A 13,180-nucleotide genomic window follows, 5' to 3' on the forward strand; every position below is an offset into this window, starting at 1 on the left:
TTGCTGTCTTCGAGGGGTTGAAGCCTTGATTCACTTCCCTAAAGAATTCTCCCCCTCCATAAAAAAACCTCTCTCATAGAGTAGCCTTTCTTTGGCCTCAACCTCATTACTAGCCTTAAGATTTAACGTTGGAGGAGAAAAGAAATGTGGAGGCGTACTTCTCACTCAATGTAACAAAACTCCTTCGCTGGCTTGGGAATTGTAGTGCTACCGTAACGGTGGGAACCTTCTTAGACTAGTCAAACTTTGGATGTACCCGCGTCTTGCTGAAGTTGCAGCAAGGCTCCTTTCTATAGAGCCAACAAAAAGGGCTCGTCTTCTTGAAGGTGAGGAATGGGGTCCAAAGCCTTTCCAAGAAAAGGGTTTCCATGAGAGCGAGCCCTAATTGTGGCCTACCTTCGTTTGAATGGGCATTGAAGTAAGTTGGGCTTGCTTCATTTACCACCCCGTCTTTAACAAAAAAGGCTTGGAGAAACTTGGGCCTCCTTTCTCAAAAGGGCTTAAATGCTCCCCCGCTCAACCTTCCTTCCCCAATAAGTCATCGACTTTCTTTAATTTTAAATTTGAAAAGGAGTTTGAACCAAGAGAAGGTAGATGATAGTTGTAACCCAACCTCTCCTTAACCTAGCCATGTATCCTCAAAGCTTGAGGAAAAACCATGTTGCAAGCAACCTCCCGCTGTGTCCAACTCATCTCTGCTGTGAGTTGACTCAAGTCTCCCTTGTATACCACCTTCTTCCCTTTCGACAACTGAAACTACCACCGTGAAAATCCAATTTCCATCTTTGACTTCCAACAATGAAGGAAGCACAACGTATAGATTCATCTCCACTCTCAACAAAGCTTTTGATAAATCTGCTAGCTTTAAAGTACGCTTGTCTATCTCTGCAACCCATCCCTGCTGTTTCAACACTTGTTGGAAGTGGATCTCTGACCAAAGATGGAAAGGTAGGCCCCTCAGTTCAATCCAACCCTGTTTGAACTTCCCATATATCTCAATGTTTTCTTCTGGTGACCATCTTCTTAAGAGAATAATGTGAAAAGGTAGGCCATGACACTCGTGTAGGACCGCTTACCCCCACCAGGAGCCTTTAATGTTTCTTTGAAAGAAGGTTTGGAGAGCTGTCCTGCTTTGTGATTTTTTAGACTTTGTGGAAAGAGAGAAATTGAAGAGTGTTTGAAAAAACAAAAGAATCAGTTCATTATTTGAAGAGTTCATTTGTGATTAATCTGTTGTCTTGGGTTAGGATGTACATTGTAGAAGGAACTTTGTCTTTATTTGAGTTTGTTGATTGGGTGGGGTTTAATTGAGGGAGGGAGCAGTATTTTTGTATTTTCCCTCATTTTGGTTATGCCTTTTGCTTTCCCTTGTATACAAATGTGTACCTTGGTGTATAGTCCCCTTTCATTAATATATTTTTTCTCTTGCTTAATAAAAAAAAATAAAGAAAGAAAAAAGAACGACAAACCTTTTCAATACTTTCTTGAATTGGAATGGAGCAAAGGGTCATAATGTGAAATCTTTCAATTTTATCTTACTTTTGTTGTAAGCTATCTCAAATATGTTGAGTGCAGTTTTTGCATGTCAATAATGGTTCTGTGGAGCTTGATGCATCTATCATGGGAGTCCAACAACAAGAGGGGAAAAAGATAAAAGTTCCTCTTAATTCTAGGTAAATGGTAGCCTCTGCTTCAAGGATTTTACTATGTGAGTTAAGGATGTTTTTCTTGTATTGTTACAAGTCTCTTTTTTGCTTGCTAGATAGTTTATTGTCGACGCTCTTACTTCATTGGTGTGTAAATTTACGAGAAGCTAGCCTTTTTATTAGTTTACCTTCCTCACCATTATTATTATCCATAGATGCATTGATGCACACCATTGTTATCATATTCTCATTTCTTCATTGGACAATTATTCAATTTTTAGTAGACACAAGGTATCATGAAAACTTCATGGTCTCAATGTTGATATCATTGCAAAATATTTCCTTATCTATGTCTTCCATTAGCAAGTGATGAAATTTTATTAGAATACTACATGTAGTGTGTACTCGATATCTTGCTTATCAAAAAAAGAAAAAAAAAGAAAAGTGTACTCGATATCCATACAAATGAAGTAAGGGGGTTGGAACTTCTTAGGGGATCCGATATTAGTGCAATGGGATATCAATGAGGCTGACTTACATGCTCATAAGGCTTAATACGGAGTGTAATATAGTCTTTCAAAATAGTATCCCAATGAATCATTAGTGCTAAAAACGAGTTTCTATCTAAAGATTCAAAGGGACTTATATTTGGAAATTGTCTTGGTTCAACAAAGCCCTTCTTGGAAAATAGTGTTGGTGGTTTGCTATGGAGAGGGATAGGTTGTGGGGATGGATGATCTCAACTAAGTTTGGTTAAAGGATGGGTCAGTGTTCTTAGTTAAGGGGAGGAAGGATATAGGGTGGGGTTGTGGAAATCTATGAGGAGAGGTAGATAGAGTTTCAGGCTAGGATCAGATTTGAAGTAGGCAATGGTAGGAGAGTTAGCTTTTTCCATGAGCTATGATGTGTTTGTTTTGATAGGGCCCTTAAAAGCAAGACATGATGTAATAAAGTTGGACTTGAGTTTCCACTTATCTATCCTTTGTACACATTGATTTTGATTTAAGCCTTCAAGCCATGTCACTTGCATTGTACATGATTTGAGTGTATTAGGAGTTACACAAAGGATACGAGTCATGAGTTCCTTATAAGATGATAAATTGTTCACAGTTGAATAATGGATTTGAGCAATCTAGTAGAGACTGTAGTGCACTATCCTCCTAATTAGAGGGATGACTTGTCTTGACAACAAGTATTTTCAATAGAGGCACCATGATATCTCATGGGATTGAGACAACGTGTCCCCTTAGATGATTCAAAGGACATGTAATAATGAACTCTATGACTGTAGTAATTTAAGTAGAATTTGACATATGTTCTTTATAAGTTAGAGTATGTGGATTCAGTTCAAATCACAGTGAGCTTTTCATGCTTTGTAGTCCAACTTTGGTGGGAGGTCTCTACATGGCTTTTGAAGGTGGTCCAAGGTGAGAAATGTTTTAGTCGAGAGGTTAGGGATGAAGAGGGTGGGAAGACGTGCTGGTGACTAAAGTGGGCATGTTATGTTGCATGGTCAAAGAGGTAAAGCAAATGGTGTAGGGCTAGTGTTGAGTGGTGGAGGGTTGAGTGAGGAAAGGGAGTCAGTCCCTGAGAAGGTGATAGGGGTTGTAGTAGAGGACTGAGCAAAGGGGAGGGGGGTTTGACTATTGTCGAAGTTTGTGGGGTGAGACCTAGGAAGGGGAGGAGTGTTAGTGGGCTTGTGGATGTTGGCTATGGGTTTTAGAGGTTTTAGGCCACTTTTCTTATGGGCCTTCAAAATCCTAGTTTAGTGGGCCTTTAAAGAGCTTTCTTTTTTGGTCTATTTTGGAGCAGAATGAGGGCTCTCTAGTAAAGCCCACTTTGGAGTGGGTCTCTTTAGGGCTTAGAGATGATAACTTAGGCTTATGCTTTACTGGAGAAGTTGTGGTGACATTTTATCGTGCCTTGCTTGTCGATGGAGCCCTTCTCGATGAAGCTTCAAAGTTTCCAATTGTTGCAGACGATGACCTTATTGATGGCAACAAGGTTTTGTTGCCTTCGTCCTTGTCTCTTTGCCTCCTTCTAACTGATAGGGCCCTCGTGGAGAAAGCAACGATTTTTAGTGGAACGCCTCACTGGTAAGTCTTCAATTCCAAATGGTTCGATGGAGGAAGGGTCTTTTTCTTCAACTTTCTCTTTGTCCAATGGTGAGGTTTGTTCCTTGGGGTTTCTTGGAGAGAGCAGGACGAGGGTATTTCAAAAGATGTTTGCAAGCCTTTGTGTATGTTATCTGGCAAGGATGTGGTTGTGGAAGCCCCAAAGAACCAGCCTAAGGTTACCAAGATTGCGATCTTAGAGGAGAGTGGTGAAGAGGGGGTGTTGGGTTTTGAGAGCCCTAGTAGGGGCTCGTCAAAATGAGAGAGGCTCTTTGATCTCTCTTATAAAAAATTCATCTCGTTTAGCAAGTTTATGGGAATGAAAAGGAAATCATGTCCTTGTTGAATCATGTCCTTGTTGAGAAAGTTGGAATCCAGAAAATGGCGTAGAGTTTCGGTTGCGAAGAGGAGACCTCCCTTCACACCCCATCTAGTTAGGGAGCTTCAAAATTTGGAGTGTTTGGATTATTATTGTAGTTTAAACAAAAAAAAAAGAAAAAAGAGAAGAACCGAAGCAGTGGGTTGGAGTTGGTTTGTAAGTGACCTTATAAGTTAAGTTTTTAAGGTTGTGATTGGTTGGCCTAGCTTCTTGGCATTAGTCTGTTTGATAAGGAAAAATAGTGGAGTTTCAAGTTGCTCTCACCTCAATGTTGGTTAAGTCTGGATTCTTATTTTTCTAGGCTTTAGGGTGATGTCTTTTGTTTTGGGTGTTGATTTGTTGTCTGTCTTTCCTTTGCTTGTATTTGGCTGCTACTTGTATATTTCGTGTGTACTTTGTGCACATTTTCCAAGCGCTTTTAATGTATTTGCTTTGTTTACTTATAAAAAAAAAAAAAAAAAAAGCTAGAGTATGTTGATCATATAATAGAAGGATCTGTAACTTAAGGATTGAAAAGGTAATCTTGATAGGTTGATAACTCTACCTTGTTAGATTATGAATACCAGTTCATGAGAAGTCTGTATGTAATGAATAATAGGTCACAAATCGAGCTTTAACTCGTTGTAACTTCATAGGACACTGAGGTGCAATTGATTCTCTTTAGTGGAGTATTGAGTCAACATTAGAATTGGATTTTAAGGGAATTGATATTTTCATATGAGTCCTAGTGGTCCCTACTTGAGCTTCTAATTTATAGAGACACATTTTATTTGAAGGATTTAGGTTTTTGGTTCTTAAGTATGCATAAGAGCATTTTGGTAAAAACACAAGGTTGCACTATATCTTATGAATTGACAAGCCAATTTGGGCTTGTCACTTAAGCACATAGGGAGCCCCATATAAACCCCCTTAGGGGTTTAGAGTTGACACTTTTGCCATTTTCTATCTTCCAGAGAGCCTCTAGAGAGAATCCCCAGCCATCCTCATGGGAGAGAGAGACGCCCACCCTTCTCTTGTGCTTAGACCCATGTAAGGGGAGATCGGGTGGAGGAACACTGGGTAGACGAGTTCTACGGCGTTTTTTACATCTTCATCCATTAGGATTCAATTTGGGAACATCTAAATTGTAGGTATAAAGTTCTAATATCTAGATTTATATTTTATAATGGTTTTTGTAGCCATTGTTTTCTATTGCATTAGATCTAGAGAGCCTTGCATGCACCCTATAAGATCCAGGGCCAGTGAACAGGGTAATTTAGGGTTCCCAACGGTGTTGATTCTTCTTTGAGAGCCTTTTATCTTACTTTGTACTCATTGCCAATTCTAAGGATGCTTGGGTTGTAGAAAAGTTTGGGAGGAGGTGGGACGTGTTGGGCATTAGAGCCCTTGTTTTTTCAAAAATGCTCAAGATTGGGAGGTAGAAATGGTTGAAGCCCTCCTTAAGAAGATTCAGGAAATGATTGCCAGAAGAGAGCATGAGGAAAAGTTGGTTTTAAAATTGAATAAGGACGAGAAGTTCTCTGTGAGATTCTACTATGGCTCTTTGGTGATAGTTTTAGTAGATCCTTTCTTAGTCAAAGAATTTTGGAGTTCCTATGCTAATCTAAAGATGGATTTCTTTGCTTGGGATGTGGTTTGGGGAAAAATTATGACACTGAACCAATTGAGGAGAGGTAGGCCTATAGCTAACTGGTGTTGCTTGTGTTTTCTTTTGTTGTTTCTCACCCTTTGGCAATCTTTGTATACTTCTTGTGTACTTTGGGTCTGCCCCTTTTTTTATTGGTGCTTTTAATAAATTGTTATTTTTCCTATTGAAAAACCGGTTTCTGTCTAGACCTTATTTCGATTTATATATTTTTGGTGAAAGGGAACCTGGAACCTCCTCATTCCTATTAAGGTGGTGTTCTTTATTTGGATGGTGAAGATGGAAAAACCTTTACCATTGACCATCTTAGTTTGTGAGGTGAACAATCCCTAGCCATTATGTTGTACATATGGGAGCCATGCTTTGGTGGATCATCTCCTGTTGCATTAATGTTATGTACCTTGAAGCAACACATGATATGTAAGCAGATGATTGGTTCCATTGTCGGCTTCATGGCGTACATTGCTTTGGTAATGGCCTCTATCTGTGAGGTTGAAGGCTCTTCTTAGGCATATAAAACCGTATTGAAAGTGATCAGTATAGTGTTAACGATCTTTGTGACTCCCCTGGTAGTGGTTGCTTGGATTCTAGCCATTCCTAACAAGGTGGTATTCTTTATTTGAATGGGTGATCATTGAGAAAATTTCACCATTTGTCATCTTATTTTGAGGAGTTGGACTATTCCTAATCACTATGTTATATTTATTGGGAGCCATAAATTGGTGGATCATGTAGTGTCTCATTATTCTTTTACACCTGTTGGTTGGGGTATCTGTTTGTCTCAGTAGGCACTGCACAGGTTGTTTCTGTTGTTAAGGAATTTCCTTTGTTGTCAGTTAGTATTTTAGGAAGAGAGGAGTTGTGTGAGTGATTCATGGTTCTTTTGATGGCATTTGGAAACAACTTGAAGAACTTTTGATGACTTAAAGCCCTCAGTAGTTGTAGTGGCATAGCGGATTGTCCCCAATACTGTTTCATGGCCTTCAATGGTAAAAGACTTTATAGGGTTCCCAACTACAAAATATTTCATGACACAATCTTTCTCTGTCTCTGTGTGTGTTTCTCTCTCTGTGTAGATGAGGTTTTTTTATTTCTTTTGGTGAACTTTGTGCATCTCTTCTTTATTCATCTTGATGGGAGGTTGCATGTCATCTCTTTGTGAGGGAGAGAGAGAGGGGTTGTGTCATGAAATTTCTTGTTGCCTTAATCTAGATTCTCCTATTAGTCTCTACTTTCTTGAGTGCAGTGAACTTCATGCAATCCAACTTTCTCCTATTTAGTCTCTACTTTTTTTTTTATTTAAGTTTATCATGCCTTTTTCTCACTGCTTCTGTTCAAGTTTTTTTATTTTATTTTTTTAAATTTTCCTTGGTCTTGTGAGCACCTTTCAACTTGAATCAAATCACTCATCCTTACCGGGAATTATCTGGTTTACATTGCACAATCATTTTAAATGATTCTTCCTCAATTCATCTTAAATCTAGTGCTGCCTCTAAATAACCTAGCTGCATCCATTGACTATCAGAGAACGGAAAAAAGAAAAGAAAAGAAAAGAATAGAAAAATTTAGATGCTTCCGCTATCAAGGCATCCAGACAGTTAAGCAATGAAAATTGCTCAGTTGCTTCAACTGAGACTCTTACTTGTAGCAACGAGCTGAGCAATGAAACACTACTCTTTATCCTCCTATAGATTGGGATATTTTACAAATTTTGAATGAATCATGATCCAAGAGGAAAGAGAATGTAATGATCAATCTAACTGGAGGTCCTAATAACATAATTGTGGGTATAGAAACCATATTGAGCGCTGGAATGAGAGTCGGAGTTCTACAGTTAATGTTAGTGTAGCTGTACTAGATTGCAGGTCTATCTGCCATGATCACATCAAAGACTTTAGGGTTTGATGGATCTGATGCCTGGATATCCTGCACCTAATGGCCATTTCTCTCCCATGTACATTGTTCATATCTTTCTAACTGTAATTTAGCTTCTCCTAGAGATACAAATGAAAATGTGACTATGGCTATTACTGGATTAAGACAATGTTTACTCTTGATAGTCTTCTTGAAATATGCCATGGGATATTACTCATGTAGATTGTTCAAATGGATAAGCTTTAGTTCTGTTGGATATATTTGTTTCTAGAATAATTTCTCTAAATGAAATTTTCTTACTTGGGTGTTGAATTTTTTCTTCTCTATGACATGAGTAACAAATTTGTTGATCTTTATCTTCTTCCTCAGACTTTTAAGAGGTCTGGATATCTTATGATTTGTATTACTATTTGTTGACATGTGTTTTCCTTGTCTTTTTCTTGGCCAACTAATTTATTGGGTGTGGCCCTTATTTTAATCTAGTGACAAGCTGTTCAAGGAGATTCGGGATCTCACTTTGAAGTTGTTGTCCAGGTTGATCCATTTTTACCAGTTTCCTATAGTTATTTATTCTTTATTGGAGGCTTAGAGCCTTTCTGATTCTCAGTCAACTCTAAATTTAAGATTATTCTGTTGAAGTTCCATTTCCTCAGTTGCATTTGCAGTATGATTGCAGGTTCTACGTCAAAAAGCAACATCCATGAACAGGATTATACAGAGATGACAACTACTGTACGTCATTTGTTTAACACCTGATCATTCATCTTTGCTTTATCTTTCATACTTAATAACTTGATTAATGCACAGAACTGAGTATCTGTTAATGAAACTGATCTCAGTGCTGAAACCCATTTATTCTTTTTTTCTGTTTAACTACCTAGTTTCAGGTGGACATGTGGGGTTTACCCATTTCTTTTTAAGGAAAAAAACTATAATTTGTAGTTCCAATGTTGCATGTAATTGCATGTAAACCTAGAATGCAACCTGTTAAGAGCAGATCAACGATTTGTAATGTTTAAATGATGTTCTATCAAAATTTTAGATTAAGTGCATGCCCTGTTATGTTTTGCTTAGAAACTGCATCTCGGTTATTTGTCTTTTGGAGACAGTTAATTTGACCAACAATTTCTTATGAAGTTCCCTATAATGCAGACTCAGACAGTGTCTGAATTGAAGGACTTTGTCAAAAAGCTCAATTCATTGCCAGAAATTACTGTAAGTATGTTCTTTATATTTACAATAAACTTTGTCTAAGTGGTACTGAATGGAGTTACCAACTATAATTTGCTGCTGATTGTTGCTGTAGAGGCACATAAATCTTGCTCAGCATCTGTCTGCCTTTACATCAAAGCCATCCTTTCTTGGACGACTTGACATGGAACACACAATTGTAGAGGCTCAGAGTTATGATATGTAAGTTAAATTTATACTTCTCTCTCTCATTCTCTCTCTCTCTCTCTTTCTCTGTCACTTGGAGAATTTAATATGTGAGATGATTATATGTTTCTCATACTCAACGAAGTCTCCTAATATATGCAAATAGGCTCAGAGATTACAGAAGTATGCTTTCTATTATTATGACTGATAATCTCTCTCCCTTTTGGAGTATTTAATCTAAGAGACAATTTTATGCTTCCCATACTCGATGAATTCTCCTAATATATGTAATGGGCTCAGAGATTACAAAAGTATGGCTTCCTATTATTGAGTCATGACTAGTTTATGACTGATAAAACTTGAATGTCGACACTCAGGGCACACATCTGACAATAGCCATGTGAAGCATATAATTCTGATCTTCCATTTTCTTAAACCTTGTTGTTTGTCAAATGGCACACACCTGTTATGCACAATAAAGAAAAAGTGAAACATGGCATGAATGTTAGGACTTTCTTCTCCCTCTTCCCTCCATCAATAATACATAAACAACATTCAAATGATTCTATTGATTCTTTATGGAAAATAAGATTTAGTTTATTCTTTGAGATAATTTTTTTTTTTTTCATGTTAATACAGATGATCTATAGATTTGAATAGCCATTAATGGATGGTCTATTGGTTGAGGTTCGTTGTAAAATACTGGCTTCATCAATCTTCTTATGCTCTATTTTCATTCTTGCCATCCATCAAAAGCAATGTTTTAGTTCCCTATCAACTACAACAACTTATATAAGCAAATTGCTTGTTCAAATACACATAGAGGAGTAGTTTTGGATCACAAAAGCATGATTTATGTATTTCCTGTACATTATAAGTTTTAAGCATATCTGAGGACCTGCAATACCTGAACTGTTCAACTTCACTCAATGTCTATGTGTTGACACAATATGACAGAGGTGTGGGTGCGGGATCTTTGTGGATACTCTTATTTTGCTTTGGATATTTACTATTTTGATTTTATTTTTTTGGACAATACGGATGAAGAGAAAAGAAGAGTTAGTGTTATTATTTATTTTTTATAGTCAAGGACGTGTTAAATTTTATTTATTTTTTTCAATGGACTTCCAATTGAATTTTTTCCCCCTTTATTATGTCATATCCAAGTACATTCAGGATCCTTTTTCAACTGAGTTTCTGTAGCCTAAAATTTGATATGTGAAAGATAAAACACTTAGACACCCACTTGTACACAACACCCATTCCCAAACCTAGGTAACATAGCTTAGCTCTGATGAAGCCAATGATTTGCAACTACAACACAAATTGATGTCTTTTGTGGTACTGGTATCAGATGTCATGTAGTGCTTTTATCCAATGATGCTTTGTGGTTTTCATATAAATTTTTGCATAGGTGTTTTTATTCTAGACATTCTAATTTGCTACAATATTAAATTACTTTTCATGAATCTCCAAGTGTGACATGATTCATTTCCTGATTTCTTGCTTTCCACTCGCAATGTATTCTTACATTTTTTTTTATGGGGAACTAATCTGGTTTATGAATGCAGATGCTTTGAGTACATTGAAGAAATGATCCATAAGCAGGAGCCTCTTGTCAACGTCCTGCGCCTTCTCATTTTATTTTCAATTACAAATTCAGGGTTACCAAAGAGAAATTTTGATTATTTGAGGCAAGGATGTAGATGCCAAATCATTTTTCTAATAATTTAGATGTCACTTTTTGTTACAGCAGGATATTGAGAATTGCATTTTAGAGAAATTTTTTACTTCTGCATCTTCCTAAATCTTCTTTTAATTTTTTTCCATGGTTTAGGAGAGAGTTACTCCACAGCTATGGATTTGAGCACATGGCTACGCTGAACAATTTAGAAAAGGCTGGATTGCTTAAAAAACAGGTTTGCCCTTAATAATTAAGCACTTCTATTTACCTGCAAAGTTTAATAATGAAGTTAAAACAGATTTTTATTAACTAAGTGATTATGAATTTATTGTGCTCCATGTTGAGTCTTGCAGGAGACCAAAAGCAATTGGTTGACTATCAAACGTGCTCTGCAACTTGTGGTTGAGGATACTGACACAACCAAGTACATTCTTTTTGATCATTTGATTGGCTTCTGATAATTTAGAATGTTTAAGATGTTTTTCAGTAACAAAGTCTTTTGGCACCTAGCTAGCTTGCAAATTGGTGTGACCAATCTCATTGTTGATGTGTCTCACATTTTAAGTTGTGTGAAAGTTGTATGGTGTAAGATTGAAAACAATATAAGAATTACTTGATCTTTTACTCCTTTTAACATCTGATTTATAATAGAGAATAATTCACCAATTCAAATGGTATTACATTCATCAATTTGTCAGCATGGGAATTCTTTCTGGTGCATGATTATCAGCAAAATGAACTGATAAGGTACCCCGTGCTGAAACATGTGGGATTTTGGTCACACAACTGATTTTTTCCTTTTGTTTCATTTCATTTCTTCCATGTTGTAGTCTAATGGATTTTTGTGTCATACATTCTCTAAAAAATTTTTGTTACGGAAAATTTACCATAGATATCTGTGCCTTTTTTTACCCGATACATGAGTATATTATGCAATTAGTGAGACCCTGCATTAAAACTGATCTTAATATTAGTGGTTTATCAAACAAGAGACCTCATTTAACTTCATGTTGTGCTAATTCTGTAATAATATTTTTGGTGGCCAGAAATAAAAGATAAGAGAAGCATCAGATGGTCTGATCATTACATTATCCATTTGGCTTGCTCTTTTGTTTCCACATGGAACCTGTCAATGTTGGATTCTGGATTTTAGTTATTGCATTTTCATATTCTAAAGATATGACAATTATGGACTCTTTCCAAGAAGCTTATTGCTTCATTAAAGTCATTGGAACTAATATGCTGGACCTAGAATTGCCTCTGCATGAGCATGCAAGTGTATTACCTTCAAGCTGTTTCTTACATAGTAAACTATGATACACATCCAATTCATAAGAAAACTATTTTAACTGAATAACTTTTGCTATAGGTTTTTGTTATACCAGTTAGGTCAATTTTACTTTTCAATATATCCATTGTTGTCCTTTGCTAATTTGAAGTCGTTTTCTTGTATTTTAGCCCCAATGATATTGCCTATGTCTTCTCTGGATATGCTCCTCTTAGTATCCGCCTTGTTCAGCAAGCAGTTCGATCTGGATGGTGAGGCTAATTTCCTTAAGTGCAAAGTTTCAAACTCATTGTTGTGGCAAACAGGCTGGAATGATTTTTTAGTTTGTTCCTTTTTTCCAACCATGAATAATATGCATTATGTAGGTATAATTTTCTTCTTCTTCTTCAAAATAAATAAATAAAAACCTGAAGTATTGGAAAGTGCAAAAGACCAGGCTAAGTTAAATCTGGTTTCAGAAGCCAGATTAAACCATAAGGAGTTCCTTAGAAATTAGTCCTAGAGTAGAGGCGTCCTTTTGATATTTTTAATTATTTCGAAGGATTGCTCATCCTTCATGTATTTATCATTTAATGAATGAATGTGTTTGTTTCTATTCAATATATATAATTATATTTTTTGCCACTTCCATTGATTAAAAAAATCTTCAAATGAAAAGAATGTGCTTTCTCAATATCAAATGAAGGATGTTATTAGGAACAATTACTTTTATTAAAATAATAACAGATATTAATATAAACAAGATATGAACAGAGGCAGCACCAAAAAATTATACTTTTTTGGGTAGTTATTGTACATTACTTTTAATTAAGGTTAAGTTGATACCAGATTCCAGACCGAGGGAGGGAGGAGAGAGAGAGAGATCTCCCACGGTTATGCATCTAAATTAAGAAATACAAAAACATTCAAAATTAAGTATCATCTAGTCCTGTGCGTTTTCTTAGTTCACTGATTACAGTAGCTTAAACTGAATTTCATGTTATGAATGTAATGGAAATATTGACTTTATAGGCAGCATTTTCCTTCTTTAATGTTTATAACTGTAATTTGACCCTTCAGGCGCCCCATTGAAGAAATTTTGAAGCTGTTGCCTGGACCACATTCAGAAACAAAGAGAGTCAGTACACTTCTTTTTTCAGGAAAATTATTTTGTGGATGCTAAATTTGTCATT

This window comes from Vitis riparia, chromosome 13, assembly GCF_004353265.1.
Source record: "Vitis riparia cultivar Riparia Gloire de Montpellier isolate 1030 chromosome 13, EGFV_Vit.rip_1.0, whole genome shotgun sequence".
Classification (NCBI taxonomy): Eukaryota; Viridiplantae; Streptophyta; class Magnoliopsida; order Vitales; family Vitaceae; genus Vitis; species Vitis riparia.